Below are 20,205 nucleotides of genomic sequence, written 5' to 3'. Positions count from 1 at the left end.
TTGTAAACAAAAACAAAACAAACAGTAAAAAGTTGTGGAAAATAATTAACAATATTGTTGCTACTAAACCTATCTCTCATTCAAAAATCAATGGTGTGCTTGATGTGCATGGTAATGTTGTTGTTGAACCAAAAAAAATTGGTAATGTTATGAATAAAAATTTTGTGTCAATTGCTGATGATTTAATAAAAAAAAGAACACATGTTGCTTGTGATTATGATAAGTTTTCTATAGGTTCTGTAAAAAATGGTTTTGTTTTTAAGAATATATCAGCGAGCGAAATTGAAAATTATATTAAAACAATGAACCCTAACAAGAGTGTGCGTTCTGATGTCCCTAGTATTCGTTTTGTGAAGCTTAGTGCAAAAATAATTTCTCCCTATCTTTCTATGTTGTATAATAGTTGTGTTGAGTATGGTGTGTTTCCTAATTCTCTTAAACATGCTGAGGTAGTGCCGATTTATAAAAATGGTAAAAAAAACAATGTAAATAATTATAGACCTATTTCTCTTTTGTCTCCATTTTCTAAAATTTTTGAGTCATTGGTGTGTGAGAGACTGAGTGGTTATTTTCTGTCAAATAATTTACTGCACTGCAAACAATATGGGTTTAGAAAAAATAGTACGACTGAGTTAGCAGTAAATCAGATTGTTGAGGAACTAATTGAGGCTGGTGAAAAAAGGTAAATTGTTCTGTTTTTTTGGATCTTGCTAAAGCTTTTAACACTGTTAACCATAAAATTCTAATATCAAAACTTAAATGTTATAATATAAAATGCTCTATGTTAAATTTTATTGAAAGTTATTTAAAAGATAGAAGTCAGTCTACTGTTGTAAATAATGTTGTTTCTGAGCGTGAAATTTTGAATGTTGGGATACCTCAGGGTTCTTGTTTTGGTCCATTGTTGTTTCTTGTATATATAAATGACATATTTTCAGCTACAAATATTAAATTGAGATTGTTTGCAGACGATGCTTGTCTGAGTTATCAACATTGTGATATTGACCATGTTAATGTTGTTATAAATATGGAGTTGAAGAAAATTGATGAATGGCTGTGTAAAAATAGATTGTTTATTAATTATTCAAAGACTAAGTTTTTGCTGTTTAATAGAACTGCAAAAAAGAATGATTCAGTGTTAAGGTAAATGGTTTTGTGATTGAGCAGAGTGAAAATATTAAATACTTAGGTGTGGTATTAGACGATAATTTAAATTGGAAGGCACATTTAAAGTACCTTAAGTCTAAGCTTTCAAGAAGTTGTTTTATGATGTCAAAATTAAGATATTATTTGGATACGAGTACTTTGAAAATGGTGTATTATAGTTTGTTTTATCCTCATATCCTGTATTGTATATCTGTTTGGGGTGGTGCTGCTAGTTGTCATTTGAAACCAATTGTTTGTATGCAAAAAAGAATTGTAAGATATGTTTGTCGCGTACCTGCACTGACTCCTACAAATTCATTGTTTTTAAAAACTGGTATACTGAAATTTAATGAGGTGTTTAATTTGCAAGTTTGTAAGTTGATGCTGAATACTTTGAGAGGATTTGAGGTTGACCACAATTGTTTTACTCCAGTAAGTATGGTTCATACACACTATACAAGACATTCAAAAAATAATAATTTTGTTATTGAAAGACCTAGAACACAACTTGGCCTAAACTCCTTCAAGTATTTGGGCCCTAAGTTGTGGTCTAGTGTTCCAGAAATTTTTAAAAACCTAAAAAAAGATCAGTTTAAATATAGTTACAAAAAATTCTTGTTGAGCCAGTATACTGAGTAGGTTTAGAGTGCTGTGGTAGAATATTTTGTGTTGCATGCAGATTTTGATTAATTGCTTTTGGTTGTTATTTTTATCTGTTTCTCTTATTATATGTATGGTCAATTTTGTTTGTGTCTACTCTGATCATGATTGGCTGGTTTTGGTCTGTTGATGGGTATTGTATGGTTGTGCGTGATTGTTTTTTTTTATTGCTACTATCCAGTTTTTATTATATTTTTGATATATTTATTGTTAGCTGTATATATTAATTATTATTGCATAAATATTTTTTTTTTTTTTACTTTTATTAGACTAAAATTATTCCACCAATACAAGTTTCAGAAACTACATTTTTCTTAATAGTTTTTGTTTAATTTTTATTTATTTATTTTATTTTTTTTTCTAATTTAGCTTAATTTTTAGATTTTTTTTTCTGAGTACCATTTCAGTAAATTAGTTAATTATCAAGCTTTAAGATAGTTATTTAATGCTAATGTATTCATTATAATACTAGTTTTATGCATTTGCTCAACAGCTGATTGTGAGTTCACTTTGGTGGCGGTGATTACATGATTGGATTGTTGGTGTGATTTTTTTGTTGTAGCGCCGGTGAACACTTACTTGGGGATTTGAGCTTCATGATTTTCCCACACTTTGTGGTTTTTAGTGTTGAGATTTTAGCCTTGTGAGTGTTCTCCAAATGGCGTGTCACCAAGGGCTTTTATTTGTTTAAAAGATAGTTTTTTGTTTATTTTATTTTTGGATAGTTAAGTTAAATATTAATGGGGCAGGTAAATTACATATGATGTAAACACTCACTTTTCCCAGAAAACGTTTATCGTTGCAAGGGGTAGAGTTTGAGACTGATGTTTTTTTACGAGGGCATAGGAGGAGTAAATCACTTTTTTCAAAATTTGGTCGTATTTAACAGAATTTTAAATAAGCTACAAGATACTTTTTACAGATTTTTAAAACTCAAAATAATTTTTGAGATTAGCCGTCAAAGTTGGAGACTACAATAGGTTACTATGGGAGGCACAAACTAAAACAGCAAATCACTAAAAATCTTTCTTGTTTTATGAGATAAATGCCTCAAACTTTAAGGAATTGTTCCTTGCAATGTTTATAAAATTCATTTGGAAAAATATTTAAAAGATAAAAAAAATTTGACAAAAAACAAATTTGTAGTTATTTTAATAAAATTTTCATTTTTTTAATTCTTATATTTTGAATAGTTATCATATATATACATATATATATATTTAAATGTAACATAAAAATAAAGTTTAGAAATATATAGATTGGTTTGTTGTAAAGCTGTAGAACCTTATCTTATCTTTATTTTTTTAATTAATTTTCATTTGTTTAGACTTATTCTATAAAAATATGGCTCATTGGTTTCATAGAAATCCTTACAAAGCAACCGCTCAGCAAAAATTTGATGTCAGTAAAATTTCCATAAAGAGTGACTTCTTGAAAGTTATATAGTATGTGTTCTTTAATTATTTTTAGTAATATTTATTAATATTGTGTTATATTTAAAACTTCTTAACACTATAGTTATTTATATAGTTTTTTTTTACAAAAGAATTTGTGGAGTCTATGATATGAACTTTTTTGAAATAAGAGTTAATCTTTTTATAATCTTTTTAAAATAGTTTTTTTAAACTTTCTGTTTATTTAAATTTTAAATTGTGTTTTAAATTTTCTAAATAACAAGTAAATTTAAATATTTTAAACTCCCTAGTGATGTTAGAGAATGCTAGGATAGAACTTTTAAAAGTTCTCCAACTAACAACCACAACACCAGAACAAATAGAGGAAGTCAGTACTAAGTACATGTCCCTTATTCAAGGCTTGTTTGAGGTCCCATCAGAAAACCAACCAAAAGAAGCTAATACAACTTCAGATGACCAAGGCAATGCTAGTGATAGTAAAAGTTTGTTTTTAAAAGTTATAAATTTTATTTAGTCATTAAGACATTACCATATTTTAAGACAAATTATTCTTATTACAAACTATTTTAGACACTACTGTATTAGAATATGAACCACAGTTTTAAAATCTATTTTGGGTGAAACTCAGTAACTGTATAAATTTTTCAGTGAAATTTTTAGTCAAGAAGTCTAAAAATAATTAACTTAAAGAGTTATGTTATCAAACAATGTTTCACTCGATTAGAGACCTTCAGTAATATTTAAGTTACGGATATTAAAATAATCCATAAATGTAGAATTCTTTTAATTTAATGAAATTTTTGTATTTATCTCTTTGAACCCAGGTTGATAACTCTAATTGTGAAACTTAAAACAAAAAATTAAAAAAAACAAAAGCTATATAGATAAGTTCTAACTTAAACTATATTTATATATTAGAATGTATTTTAATTTAAAACTACAAAAAAATTTAAGTTTCACCTTATTAAATTTTAAACAAAGCCATTAGTTTTTTAAGCTATATACTTTATTATACTTATAAGTGTTCCACTTACTTCTACAAGTAATAAAAACAAAAAAGAAATTTAATTTCTCTAAAAATAGTAGGATTCATTCACAAAAACACAAGTTTTAAATCAAAGCATAGAAACTTTAAAAAACTTATCTCAGGACCTTTTTTTTTACTAAACCTAGTTACAATAGACCATTTTATACTGGGGTAAATTTTACTAAAATAATTCTTGATTAATAGTAGTCAATTTTATTTAATATTATAAAAATTTTTGGTACTAAACTTCTATACTAGTTTTAACAATTTTTAACATATGAAGACGATGATGCTAACGTACCTGCTGGTCAGAAGCAGATGTTGAATTCTTTCTTTAAGTTTAGATGGACCCAGTCTCTGCATGTTGACAAGCCTCCTTTGTAAGTTTATTTATTTGCTACATATTATGTTGTTACAAACTAAATGCTTAATATACTACCAGTTTTGTTGGTTTATCAAGTTAGACCATTTGTTTTAACTCATTTTATACACTTTGTTGTTAAAAGTTATAGAATACCAAATAATAGAAAATATTTTACATATTAATTGTATTATTTGTATATTTCCTTTTAATTACTTAAAATACTACTACTTGTAAAATTTTTTTGTTTAAGTAGTATTTAAAATACTATTTTATATAAGTTTTAAAAAACTAAAACATTTATTTGTCTATTAATTATATGGTTGCTACACACTCATATTACTAAGGATAAATCAGGCTAGTTTGAAACTTTGAATAACTCAGGCTGGCTCTGGCTAGAATTAATATATTTTAAATCTGAGACTAGTTTTTTATGACTTTAAATTTGTTCTTATATAATATGTTTTTATAGTCTTTTTGTTATCATTTTGGTGTTTTTAGGTATTTAAGCTTGAGTATTAATATTTTTTTGAAAACTTAGGCTCATAGTAGTTTTTTCAATTTTCCTATAAACTCAGGGCTGAATCAGACAAGTTTCTGCCAGATTTTTTATCTGGAGTGACACCCTGAAATTATAGTATCATGGTTGATAAAAAACTATAATCCTGAAAAACCTGGAATTTGAGAAATTGAGGAAAAACATATACTTTTGAACAATAATCACTATAAAACAATAAAAAAACCTAAATATTAAACAATTTTTACATGTTAAGTAATTAAATTTATAAAAGATACAAAAAGTTAATGATATGCGATACTTTATTTTTATCATTTAGAATTTTTTTTTACAATCACTTTTAAAGAAGCATTACAGTATACTTTCAATATTTTATACTATTTAAGACAATTTTTACTTTAAATTTAGTTTTATGCTAAAAATTGACAACAGTACTTTCAGAAATCCTGGACAAATGTTTCAAAAAACCTTTGGCAAATCTGGTAATACATAACCTTTGATAACAAATGTAGGTCAAAACTTTGTGACCATCAAAAATTTAATTTTTTTCTTTGCTTAGTTTGAGACAGACTTATTAGAAATTAAGTTTATAATTTTGTTAACATTGCCGCCTAATCTTAATAACTAGGGCTAACAAAGTTTGTCCAAAGTTTTTCTTTATATATAGTTTTTTGATAAAATTGGTCTAACTTAGGGGTGGGCAATGTACGGCCACGGGCCGGATCCGGCCTGCAGAGTGAAAATGACCGGCCCCCGAGCGTTTTTTAAATTTTTATAGGATCCGCCCTGCAGATGAAAATGACCGGCCTGCGAGCAAAGTGACACGCCCGCAAAGGGTCAGTATTAAAGTATATTTTTACAAAAATATACTTCAAAAATTTGATTTTAAAAAAATGTTTAAAAATAGCTATTCAATTTAATGTGTACTAATAGATAAACCATTTGTCATGATATTTTATATTGTTCTATTTAACTAAAAAATTAAACATAACTCATTCATTTTTGAAAAAAGTTTATTAATTAATTTCGTTTAGCGCATCCTCAGAATATTATTGATAAAAACTCATAATATTATAATGTAATTTTAGTTGTATACAATAAATTTTGAAAAGTCTAGCTAAAAATAGTTATGTCGAAAATATAAAAGTCTGTTTAGAAAAAGTTTAAAATAGAATTGAGTTGTACTAAGCTAATTTGAAGTAATTTATAAGACAAAATTGCTAAAACGAAATCATTCAAAATAGTATAAATTTTTACCTGACTCTAACTAAGTTGGGATATCCTTTTGTCATATTACCATAAGTAATGTGTTTATTTAAGTATGAGTTTTACGTACCTACTTTTGTCAATTATTATGTCATTTCTATTTATAGACATTATATAAACATCTAACGTGTTTCAATCTACATCTTAAGATGTCAGACTTCAGAAAGTTTTGTGAACTAAGAGGATTCAAAAATTGATCAGTATCCATAAAATTAGATTACAGCCGTATTCGTAACTTTTATTTAATTAAGAATCCAACCGGATTCAAATTTTGATTTAATTTAGTTTCCAGTCGGATCCGGATCAAATTAAGATCCAGCCGGATCCGAATCTAAAAAGTAATTGTCCATCTGAATGCCATTACTGCAAAAAAGTCATTATCCGGTAAACCACTAATTTGAAATGTTCTGGCCCGCCAAAGACTAAATTTTTCCAGAACTGGCCCGCCGGTTGAGGAACGTTGCCCACCCCTAGTCTAACTGATAGTAACATTAAAGTAAACAGTGCAGTAATTATATTTTTTAGTAAAAAATATTTGTAGGTAATCAGTCAAATTTTAGCTAACATAAATTAAAGTTTGCTTCAAAATAAGATCAGCCTTAATTTATGTACCATTCAAAGTTTTTTGATACAAATTTGAATTCAATTAATAATTAACAATCTATATAAGATATTAAACTATATACGACAGGGATGATTCAAATGCTAAGTTTGATATGGTGAACATGATTGTTAACGTTGGTCTTTGGTATTCTAAACATGCTGCAAAACTGGCTGCACAATCTGAGTTTGTTTTTGGTTTCGTTTTATTAAAAAAAAAATTTTAAGTAAAGGTTGTTTCAAAACAAATACATTGATTAATAAAGATCTAAGTAAATAAGATAATAAATATTTTACTATTATTTTCAAAAAGTTTTTAGTAATCCATATATATTTTATTGAATGATATTTAATTAGTTATTGTTAATCAAATACAGTTTTTTTTTTGACAAACCTAACACTGTTTGTAAAAGTTGTTTTTAATTTAAGTTTTGTTATTGCTTAAGGTTTTTTTGTAAGCTACGATAAACACATTTCTGTATAACTAAATTTAAACATTGTTCTTAGTGTTTTTAAAGATCAAAAAAGTTGTTTAATTTTATAGAATAAGTATGGAAGATGCAAAATTAATTCACACTTGTTTAAAGAAAGCAGCAGGAGTTTTTAAAGCAATAAAGGTAACTAATTATCTTTAAAATTAAATTTTAGATGGAAATTTGCTAGCTAAACATAAAATTTTTGATTTTAATTTGAGTTCAATTAGTGGAATTTTATAATTTGTAATTTAACTTAATGCTAGAAATTTCAAAACTTATATTTTGTTTTGTTCTGTTAAAAAAAATTTAAAACAAAGCTCTAGTTGGCTAAAGAGAAAAATTATTCTCACATAAAGTTATAATTACAGACAAATATGCTAAGTTTATTAACTCAAGAAAGACCAAAATCTTCTGATTTGGACGACCTTTTTTAGATGCTTACATATTTTCATCTCAAGCAGAGGCTCAAGAAGGTTTTTTAGTTATTTTCATGGATAAAGTTTGAATAATTTTATCTAAAAAGTTTATATTTTTCACATGGAGTACAAAATTTTTATTTTTTAAATTGGCATTTATAAGTTTATATAATAGTTGCTATCACAATTAGTATTTTTCCTAAATGAATTTATATCATTTTTATTTATTTATACTTCTTTAATCAAAATTAACTACTGTTAAAAAACTTTAATTCATTCTTTAAAATTTTATTACTTGGTTTTTAACATGATAAATAATTGTGTAAGCGGTGCGAATATAAATAAGTTTGTGATTGTTAACAGATTTGCTTAACTTAAGTACTTATGAATTTATATTTCAGTTACAATAGCTAGAGCTGTTGAAAAGAAACACACAGCAAAATTGATAGCTGGTTTGGCAAATGAAACATCAAAACTTTTTCAGCAAGCAGGTTTATCTTTCACATCATAGAATATTTTTACTTGTTTTAATTTTATTTAATCAGATTAAGTTAGTTTTTATGTAGCAAATGTAGTTTTTATAAGTTATTTCTTGAGTAATTGTTAATCAACTTAAAAACATTATAAACTTATATTCTTAAAAATTGTTTTGGTATTTATGCTTGTTTAAGTTATTATTTTCAAATTATCATTTTGATTTTTATAGTTCATTGCAAATTTTTCTTAAGGCAAAATTTAGTTTAAAATTTTTCCTATGAAAAAATCTATTGCAATTTTATTCCTACGAAAAAAAATCCTGCGTAAAAATTTTTTCATAAGCTATTATGTTTGTTTTTAAAAATAGTATAAACCTAAATAATATTTTAATTTAAATTCTATTTCTAAACTACTACTTATCTAAAATAATAAACTTTGAGAGAATAAAATTTGAATTTTAGGTGAACTAGGTGGATGTTTAAGGTTTAAAAGAGTTGTTTTTTTTTGGCTAAATTTTTGAACAAGAGTAAAAACCATAGATTTTATGATTTTTAGCAATAAAATATAAATGAAGTTTTGCAATTATAGTGTAAAAAAAATAAAAAGCAAATTAAATCTTTTATTTTCAGTTACAAAAGCTTGTTCAATATTATTTGCCAAGTTATCCCAAAAAAAATCTGGTGTCTAAGTTTTCTTTATAAAAAAACCTAGTGCAACATTAGTCCCATGAAAAATGTCAAGTTCAAAATTTTTCCCGTGTGGGTAAATTTTGCACTTGATTCAAAAATTGTAATGCTATGAATTAGTCTACCACTTCACAATGTTTTCAAAAATTTTCTTTAATCTTGTCAGTATGTGTTTGTATTATCATTTAAAGAAGTTCTACTTATTTTGTACCATTTTTAACATAAAGACTTGCTTGTTTTGTTTTTAAAAATCTGAAAAACTGAGCACCTATCAATAAATTAGATAAGTTTTAAAATAACATCTATTGTGATAAATTATCGGAAATAATGCGCTAATTTACACTTTATAATGCAAAAATTTAGATCAAAATATTTATGTACCAATAACATTTTAACTAAAAATCAGCTTTTTATATTCTTGGTTTTCTTTTACATTTTTTAACATGTTTTACATTAGTATTCCAGAAAATATTAGCTGGTATATAATTTATAAATCTAGTTGGAATAATTTGGTTTATAACAAAAACAGAGCTTCTGAATAATATGTACTTAATTTACTATAACTATACTTACTTTTTGGTTATTTTGTGGCTCAGTCATAAGAGCTTTTGTTAAAATTTGTAAAAACTCTGTATATATAACGCTATAAACAGCTGACAGCAATTTCAAAATAAATTTTTGTTTATATAAACTAAATGTTTCACTCTGCAACAAAAGATGCATAGAGAACTATGACAGTACTTAATTTATATACATAAGAGCATTAAAATAAAGTAAAGATTTAAAAAGAAAATTTATAACATGTTGCATTTGTAGTATCATGCTATTTTTTCAACAGATGATTCCTTAAAAATAAGAGATCAAAATATTGTTGGAAAATGGAGAAAGTATCTTCAGTTGAAACAAGCATTTTATCGTTCATTTGTAAGTAGTAGTTAGGGCTTAAGTATTTTTTATGAACTAAGTTTTGAAATCCTTTAAACTTCTAGTATACTTACTGCTTAAAAAAGACATACTGCAGGGTTGCCACAAGGTCAGGAAATCAGGAAAAGTCATGAAACACTAAAAAAAAAGACAAAAGTCAGGAAATTTAACAAAATAAAAAAAAAAGTCAGTTTTTGTCATTTTAAATTTACAAAGTTCCTTATTAAAAGTTCCAAATTATTTTCTAAAGTCTTCAAATGGTAAAAAATTAATTAAATATCTTTTAAAGTCAGACTAAAATTGCAAAATTTTCCTAGAAATTGACAAAGTTATTTAATTTCCAATGCCTTCATCTGGTATAATTTAATAAAGTATCCTTTATAAAACTGCAAAATTTTCCTATTAACATATTGAACAACTACACTACTTGAACAAGCAGTTTTTTTAGGGAACGGGTAAAAATTGCACGAAGACGAATTTGCACAAGGCCACATTATTGCACGAAGACAATTTTGCACCAAGGGGTCAATTTTGCATGAGTTAAATTTTTGCACGAGAATAAAAAAAAATAAACAGATAAAAAACTAAATGATAAATTAATAAAAAACGAAAAGAAATAAAAAGTTACTGACTGATGGTAAGGCTTAGGGGTAACAGTGATAGTGAAAATATAAATAAAAAAATAACTAATAAGAAATATAATTAGAAAAAAGAAAACAATTGTTAATTTAAAAAAAAGCTACTGACCGAGGGTAAAGAGTAAAAGTGATAGTAAAAAAAAGAATAATTAAAAAAAAAAGTTACTGACCGAGGGTAAGGGTTAGGGGTAACAATGATAGCGAAAAAATAAAAAAGTAAATAAATAAAAAAGATTTAAAAAAATTTTGCTCGTGCAATTTGTACGCTCGTACAAAATTTGACAGCTATTCAGTTTTTGTAAGCCTTTAATTATTAATTATCTGTAGCAAGGACACTTCCATAGTGAAACTGATATATACGGAAAGCTTATCTAGCATAAATTTAAAATCTAAGTGTTTTTGTTTAAGTAAATGATTGAGTTCTTTATAATTAAGCAGTTAATTTAGTATTTTATGTAACAAGTTGATGTATATACTTAACCTCTTTATATTTTTTTCAAAGTTGTTTAAGTTTCTAAAATAAGTTATAAGAGAGGTATATAAGAGAGATAGGTATATGCCATGAACTATATCTTGATTAGATGAAGAAGTTGAAGTGTCAAAAAAGAGACAGAGAAAATAAATTTTAGTACATAAGTTAAAAAAAAAGTTTTTGATTAAATTCTTTATTGTTTTAATATTTTAATTGTAAAAGTTCGTTATTATTTTAAGGTGTTGTTATTAATTTAAGGTTTTAATTGTAAAAGTTCCTTATGTGTCCTTTCGTTTGTTTATGTACATTTATGTTAGGAAATACTAAAAAAATGTGTCTTTTTTCTCACAAGCTGTATTTATAAGGTAAATATTACAAGTATTTTGCTGATAGAGCTGTTTATTGCAAATATCAATCGTACACAGATGGTTCAAGTGATGTAATGGAAGTTTGATGATTGAGTTCAGCAAAAAAACTGTTGTTTTAACCTGTAATAAAATTTGTCTGAAAGCTTTATATAGTTTCTAGTGTTAGATTATGTATTTTAAAATGAAATTAAATTAAGAGTTTGAGTTTAAAAGTCAGGAAAAAGTTAGGAAATTTTTCTTAGCTTGATCTGTGGCAACCCTGATATTGTATGCATATTTTTCTAATTATAAAGATCGAAGACACATTAAAAAAATCTTCCTTATTTTCTAATAATGTATATGATTTTTTCTAACTTTAGGAAAAAATTAAGACAAGTTCAATGTTTTTTTAAATCCTCAGTTAAGCGTTCTAAAACTATTAAAGATATATTTTTAAAAAATAAAAAGTGTTTAGCTTCAAAAAAACGATAATCTAGAAAGGTTTTTCTAACTTTACTGCACCTTGAAAGTCAAATCAAATTTTTATATGGTTTAAGAAAGTTCATTCTTACATTTTTAATCTAAGTGCATGTGTTAATTTTTGTGAATTATAATGCATTTGTCACTTATTGCCATAGCAATAAATTTATTTACACCTACAGTAACCTCTCGCTTATTTACGCACATTGTGTTCACAGAAAAAAAAGCGTAAAGATACGAGAGATCGTAAAGATACGAGAGGTACCAATATACTTACTATAATGGCTGTTTTTTGACTTGCTTCTAGTTAAAAGCAGACTGGGACTTTCCCACTTTCAACAATTTGTTTATTTCATTTATAAATTTAAAAACAAAAGATAAATCTATACATATATTAAAAAAAAAGGTTTTAAAAAGTTAATTAAGAAAATCAGTTTTAACGCGCAGTTGTGTTCTTCCAAAGCTGTAACTGGTGCTGGTGAGCATTACGAAGAATTGAAGGCAACGTGCGAAAAAATTCAACGCTTGCTGTGCAAAGCAAGTGTTACAGAAGAAGAACTTAAACTAAATAAAAAAACGTTAAATGAAAATTAGTGATATGTTTACTAAAAAAACAATTGAGATTTGTGTTAAGTGTAAGTTTATATTTATTAAGTATCACTGCTACTATTTGCAAGGGAATTTTATTTTATTACTTTTTAGATGTTTATTCATATATAGGGCAAGAGTGTTGTATTATTCATTTGTGTTTTAAACTCTCATTATTTCATTATACTTTCATTATTTAACACGGTCATGTTTCTTTCAGAATTTTAATTTAATCTCTTATTGTTAACAAACTTCTGATATACTGAGGTATAACTAAATGTTTATCAATTAATCAAGGAACATAAGTTTACAGAGTCTAAAGATATAGAGAGGTGAGTTAGCATTTAAAAACATGTTTTAAATTAAAATTAAGGAATAAACCTACTTTGTGCAATAAAAATTAAAAAATTTTGAATTTTAAAATGCTTAATTAAATGAGAGTGCGTAACGTCACGAGTGCGTTAAGATGCGAGAGGTTACTGTATATTATACTAATATTGTTTAGATTAGTATTGCTATTAAAAACTATACCTTGTATTGATAATTGTACTTGAAATATAATAATAATTTACATATTTTTCTATTTGATAAAACTACTAGTTTCCAACAATAATTTGTAATAGAAACTAAAGTTGCTGATGAATACTAATTTGTTCAAAAGTGTTTGTCAAAAATGTTTTCAGAAAAAAATTGGTACGGGTATGTATATTAAAAACTAAATTTTCCAAATTAATTTAAACTTGCAACTAAATAATAAAACTAGTATTTTATACCAACACATGCCTTAACTTGTGTTGAGATAAGAACTTAAAAAAAATTAAATATAAAATTATAATGCATGTTTGCAATGGAATAAAAAGCATGTAAAGTAGTACTTTATAATTCAATTAATTTAAATTTGTTAAAACTAACTGTTAGTCTTAAGTTAAATGTATACTAAAAACAGACAAGAAAAGTTGTACTTTAAAAATCATTAAAAAAATAATTGAAAGAATCTGGAAGAAAAACAAAAAACTTGAAACAGTTTTATAAAAACTTTTGCGAGCCCCTGTTATTCAAATTGTAATAAAGACTTTTAAACCTCACATAATTTTATTTGTTATATTTTATACTTAATGGGTGTTTATTCGGTAAAAGAATAAGTATAAAATGTTCTTTGTTTTAGTTCTTTTACTTCTAAACTTACTATTTTCATAATAAGCAGGGTTGCCACTCGGTCAGGAAAAGTCAGGAAATCAGGAAAAGTCAGGAAAAATTTGAAAAAATTACAAAAGTCAAGGAAAAGTCAGAAAAAATGGGGGGTTTTGAAAAAAGTCAGGAAAAGTCAGGAAATTTGATAAAATAAAAAAAAAAAGTCAGATTTTGTCAGTTTAAATTTACGAAATTCCTTGTTTTCCAAAGCCTTTAAGTGGTAAAAGTTAATTAAAAGTCCTTAAAGTCAGAAAAAAATTCCAAAATTTTCCTAAAAATTTACAAAAAATATTTAGTTTTATTTCCAATGCCTTCAGCTGGTATAAATTAGTAAAATATCCTTTATAATACTGCAAAAATTTTCTATTAACATATTGAACAAGTACCCTACATGAACAAGCAGATTTTGTAAGCTTTTTTAGTATTTATGATCTGTAGCAAGGACACTTCCATAGTGAAACTGTGATATATACACAAAAGTTTATCTAGCATAATTTTAGAATCAAAGAGTTTTTTGTTCAAGTAAACAATTGAGTTCTTTATAACTAAGCAGTTAGTTTAGTATTTGATGTAACAAGTTAATGTGTATACTTTACCTCTTTATAATTTTTTCAAATTTGTTTAAATTTTTTAAATAAGTTATAAGAGAGGTATAATATGCCAAGATTAAATTTACTTATTATTTGTATTTTTTGGAGAGTAACTCAAGTTTTTAAAGTATATAAGAGTATATTTATTTGTTACAAACTTTATACTAAATGATAAGAGGAAATATTTTATACAACAGATATATAGTTTACTTTTTATGTCTTTTTTTACAGTCACTTAAGTATATTCTTTTTTATTCTTTATTTTACGATTTTATATTAAATATTGGGTGTATTTTATTGAACTAAATGAACAATTTATATAAGTAAAACATGTTTTAAGTAAATACTTTTTATTACTAGATATTTTTAACTTAAACGCTAAATTTTTATCACTAGATTTATTTTACAACTTATATGCTGAATCTGACTAAAGTTTACTTTTTAGTTTAAATAAATAGCTTATTACTGATAGAGAGTAAATTTATTTTTTGTATTAAGGTGTCAGATTAGATTTATTTGTACAGAAAACTAAACACTTTATGTATTGGGTTTTTAAACTCAGACTAACCATTGTTATTTTTTTCAGATCAGCATTTAATTGTTTTTTTATATTTTAATTATGCCAAAGTTTACATATTTCAAGAATTCTTGGCTTTCTGAAAAAGATTTTTCTGAATGAAAGTTCCTTATTAATTTAAGGTTTTAATTGAAAAGTTCCTTATATGTCGTTTCGTTCATTTAGATACATTTATACTAGGAAATTCTAAAAAAATGTGTTCTTTATTGTTTTAAGGTTTCAACTGTAAAAACTTGTTATTGTTTTAAGATTTTAGTTGTGAAAGTTCGTTATTAATTCAAGGTTTTAATTGTAAAAGTTCCTTATATGTCGTTTGTTTATCTAGATACATTTATGCTAGGATTTGCTAAAAAATTGTTTCGTTTTTCAGACAAGCTGTGTTTATAAGGTAAAAATACAAGAATTTTGCTAATAGAGCTGTTTATTACAAACATCAATCATACACAGATGGTTTAAGTGATGTACTGGAAGTTTGATTATAGAATTCAGCAAAAAACTATTGTTTAGAACCTGTATTAAAGTTAGATTGGAAGTTTTATATAGTTTTAAGTGTTAGATTATGTATTTTAGAATAAGTCTAGTTTAAGAGTTTGATTTAGAAAAGTCAGGAAAACTTTGGTAAAAAGTCAGGAAAAAGTCAGGAAAAGTCAGGAAATTCTTCTCAGCTTTTTGAGTGGCAACCATGAATAAGTATTACTCATAACTAATCTCCAACATATTATTTTTGACAGAAACAAGATATAAAAAATAATACCGGCTTGTTAATTTAATGTCAGTATACATTTTCAACCACTATTTTTATATCAACTCAAACTTATATTATTTAGTTTTGAACGGTTTTCTTTAAAGAATGAATAAAAAACTGTTCATTTTATACTTTTTTAGACATCTTTGTTGTTAATTTCATGCTAACTAATATGTATATGTACTTAAATTAAAAAGGAAATATAATAAAAAAATAACTGTCATTGCAGGGTTGCCAAAAAACCTGGAACCCGTGAAAAACTTGGAATTTTACAATTTAGGCAAAAGAAAACCTGGAATTTTAAACAAATTTTACATGTATAATAATTAGATTTTAATCAGATACGAAAAAATATCAAGTAAAATAATTTTATTTGTATCATTTAGAAATTTGTTATGGAACACTTTTAAAGTAGATTTACAGTATATTTTCAATATTTTTAAGACAGTTTTTTACCTTAATTTAGTTTTAATTTAAAATTGACAAAAAAAATTACTTTTAGAAACCTGAAAAAAATTTGGCAACTCTCTTATTTTAATTTTAGTTTATGCATATTTTATTACATACATGATAACTAGGCAATTTTTTATCTTTTTTAAAAATCATAAATTTTTTTAAAGTTTTTATAAGACAGTGTTACAAATTAAAAATTGTTAGAAATTGTAAGTCATAGCTCTGCAGTTATTTTTATTAATTTGTTTTAATTGAATGAACAAAGCATACTATAACTTCTAATTGTTTTTATTTTTATTTTTTTGACACAAATTAAAAGTTAAGTATTTTTATTTTACATACTAAATAAAGGCATTGTGTTACTATGGAGTTTCATTGCTTGAACAAGAAAAATGTGGTGATTCGGTTCGTATATTTCAAGAAAGTTCTGACAGTAAGTCACTAGTTAATTTTTTATATATTTATCTAAGATTTTAGCAAAAGTTTTACGACTCTTGTAAATTAATTTTATAAATAATAAATAATTTTACTGTTTATACTAAATATTGGTGCAAAAAAATTTAAAACATTTATTTAAAAATACTCTAGAGATTAAGATTAAGCTGTTTATTAAAATAAAAAACCTAACTGATTTCTTAAACTTTCATCATTTATTGACATTTTCATCGAGTGAAACGGATTTTGCCTATGTTTTTGCAATTTAAGTATTTATAAAAATTAGAAAAGTCTAGATCATTTATAAAATGTAAAATATTTTTTATTCAACTTATTTATTATTCTGTAAATTTTAATTGCAAATTATTTTTTTTAACTCAAACTTAATTTACTGATGAGCTCGCGTTAATTTTTTTAAAGGCATTTTAATGTTTAAATTTGTAGTCATAATGTAAAACTCACTCTAACTACTTAAATATTTTAAATGTTTATTTTCAACGAAAGTTAACTTGATTAGTTAGTTATGCGTTTATAGATTTTAGTTGTTTAAAACCAGGGGGCAACGTGCGGGCTGGATCCGGCCCGCATAGTGAAAATGACCGGCCACCTGACGTTTTTAAAATTCAATGGAATCCGGCCCGCTAGGATCAATATTACAAAATTTGTTCTAGTATATTTAATATTATTGCTGAAACACTCCAGCTAGGGATTGCCAAAAATAGATGATTCCGAAGATTTAATATAAAAAGTTATTTGTTTTCCCTTAAATTGTTACGCTCGAGTAATTTTTAGTAAACAATTATTGTATTTATAAACCTATCATTAGTTTGGCCCAGGGTTATAATACATAAAAAATTCTGACTACTTAATAAGCACTTAGAATGTCATACTTCAGAAATTTTTGTTAATTAGATGAATTCAAAATATAAATTAATCGGATCCATAAAGTTAGTTACCGGCCGAATCCAAGTCTTTTTTTAATAACGGATCCGAAAAATATTATCCGGTAGGATTCGGTTACTGAGTCCGGTATATCACTAATTCTAAGTGCTCCCGCCCACCAAGGATACATTTTTCCGCATCCGGCCCGCCGTTTAAATACATTGCCCGCCCCTAATTAAAACCATGCCTTAAAAAACTGTAACATAATTAAGATCAGCATAGTTGATTTTAAAATGTTTCTACTTGCTTGCAGAAGTCAGAAATATTTGTATAAAAGTTACAAACCATATAACTAATAACAGGTTTGAATGCAACACACAAGTTGTGTTCGGAATACAAGCAAGCTAAAGGTGCTGGCTCTACAATAAAACCCAATGAGCATGCTTTTTATCTTAATTTCACTAAAGATATGACGAGAAGGTTTGAAAAAGCAAAACACGAAAATGGATTTATGTAAGTTTTTAAAAGTTAAAGTTAAGTAATTCTTTTAAGTCTTTTGATTAATGAAAATTTTAATATCATCAGTTTTAATTGTATGAATAAGGTTTGTTTTTATAAAAACCAGAACTTTTAAACCACACCTTATGGAATATATTGTTTCTTTATTATTTATTCTGCTTTATTATTTAACATTCATATTTACTTCAAATGTTTGACATAAATTTTTCTCTTTAATAAAGATATCACCAAAAAGTACCGCCAGTGTCACCATCAATGTCGTTTCAAGCAACTCACGGGTTAGTTGAGCCAATTGACTTTGAAGTTCCTGCTAAATCTTCCATGTGGAATTCTCAAGCATACGCTGGCTTCTCTATCAGTAAAAATGTGCAAGATAAAAAACACGTTGGTTTCGATATAGTTCTTTATAATTTATAACGTTAACAGTTTTTATTAAATATCTTTAAAGCTTAAATTGTCCTTTTTACCTTAAAAGTTCAGTTTTATGTGTTATAAAGATTTTTGAATATATCTTAAAAATAATAAGATAAAAACGAAAGCAAAATAAATATTTAAATTAACACAGAAATCACCTGAAAAGGATGCACCCGTGAAACCAGTGAAGGAGCCAGATATCAAAGTTACCAAGGATGCTTGCGTCATTTCTTAAATTTGAAATATATCTAACCTAATAATGTACACTTTACTTGATAAATTACAGTTTAAAATTGTGTATGGCACACTAAGCTATTATGTCTAAAAATTTACACTATTTCCAAATTATTTTTAGTTTATTATTATAAGTTTAGTTGGAAAATTAATTTTAGTTGTTAAAATGTTATAATATTTTTATTTTCATTCAACGAATATAATGTTAATATAAAATATGTATATGTTTTTTAAGATTTCAACCTTTAAATCATTTCAAAACACTTATTTATATGCATTTTGTAATGGAAGATTTTTTGTTTCGAAATCCATCTGAATTTCTTTATTCTACTAAAGGTTTTATAGCAAAACCTATTTTACTTATAAAAAATACTTTTAATGGTTATATATAACTAAAAAAAAAATTTTCTTTAACAAAAATAAAATATAATTTTAGTTATTTTGATAAAAAATTCTACTTCTTCTGAATGTTTTTAAAGCTTGTATAGGTATAATATATTCTTTTTAAACTTGTTAAAGTTTTTTTTGTGTCATCAACGAATTAGAATAGTCGATTGATGAATACATGAGACATACTTTTGAATGAAAAAGTAAAATAAAAACTTTTTTTTTCTTTTTTAAGAATCTTGATGATTCTAAAAAAGTAAAGTTAAATGTGTTTTAAATTATATTCATATGATTTATTCCAATTTGTTTTTTTTTAAGTATTTTGTCACCATTCTTTTCAATAACCACTTTCTAAAAAATATAAAGCTTATAAGTTTGCAAATGTTTTTAATAGTTTATCATAGACAAGCTAATGAATACTATTTATTACGAGATCTCCACAGTTAATTTTCTACAAAAAAATAAATGAAATTTAATTTAAAAGTATTTTAGTCTTTAGGTAGTATAATATGATATTGATGGACTCTAATATGTAAAACTGCTCAATATTTTTACATTAAGTTTTTGCAGTACATCTAGTCTTTAAATATTTACTTCTATTTAATTGACTTACTGTAGAAATAAAGTTTTTATTACCTAAACCATGAAAAGCTCATTTTTTAACCCTAATGATAGACCCTATGTAATGATTGATGCAATAAATTAACAGTTGTTTAGTATACATAGTTTGCTTTGTGAACATATATTGTAATATAAATTTAAAAACACGCTTTTAAGAGATTCTTACAATTGATTTAAATGTTTTTATACTGAAGTACTTTTTTTTCAAATACGGTAGGAATTGTGTATATTTTTATAGGTTAATCTTGAAAATTAGTTAAACATTTTTTTCCACAATCAGGATTGCCAAAAAACCTGCAATTTTAAACAACTTTTACATGTTAAGTAGTAAAATTTCGATTTGACACAAAAGATCTATCGTATAGATTTTATAAACACATTTAAGTAGATTTACAGTATCTTTTCTATATTGTTATACTATTTAACACAGTTTTTTACCATAGACTTAATTTTTGAAGTAAAAGTAGACCATAAAACGTGTTATTTATTTAAAAAATCTGTAATAAATTTTGAAAGCCTGAAGAAAATTTGCCAAACGCATTTGTCAACCCTGCTTAGTATTGTATAAGTGATTTTAAACCTATGCATATAATTTGCTGGGGTGGTTTATTATACTGATAAAATCTAGTTACAATTTAATAAAAAAAAAGTTTTATACAAA

At 25.3% G+C, this 20,205-nt stretch overlaps 1 pseudogene across 1 annotated transcript; it reads left to right on the top strand.

Annotated features, from left to right (window-relative positions):
• The first annotated feature begins 3,150 nt into the window (after positions 1–3,150).
• Positions 3,151–18,575, top strand: LOC145846842 (BRO1 domain-containing protein BROX-like; annotated as a pseudogene). The gene is made up of 12 exons (XR_014370903.1): positions 3,151–3,255; positions 3,523–3,703; positions 4,532–4,628; positions 7,084–7,179; positions 7,537–7,609; positions 7,837–7,941; positions 8,286–8,375; positions 9,886–9,971; positions 16,404–16,485; positions 17,732–17,882; positions 18,110–18,272; positions 18,454–18,575. The product of XR_014370903.1 is annotated as a BRO1 domain-containing protein BROX-like (transcript).
• The last annotated feature ends 1,630 nt before the right edge of the window (positions 18,576–20,205 follow it).

The sequence above is a fragment of the Thalia democratica genome, unplaced genomic scaffold (assembly GCF_965202585.1).
Source record: "Thalia democratica unplaced genomic scaffold, ktThaDemo2.hap1.1 HAP1_SCAFFOLD_677, whole genome shotgun sequence".
In the NCBI taxonomy this organism is placed as follows: Eukaryota; Metazoa; Chordata; class Thaliacea; order Salpida; family Salpidae; genus Thalia; species Thalia democratica.
Note: the sequence above shows the minus strand (reverse complement) of the source record. Positions and strands in the feature narration are given on the sequence as shown.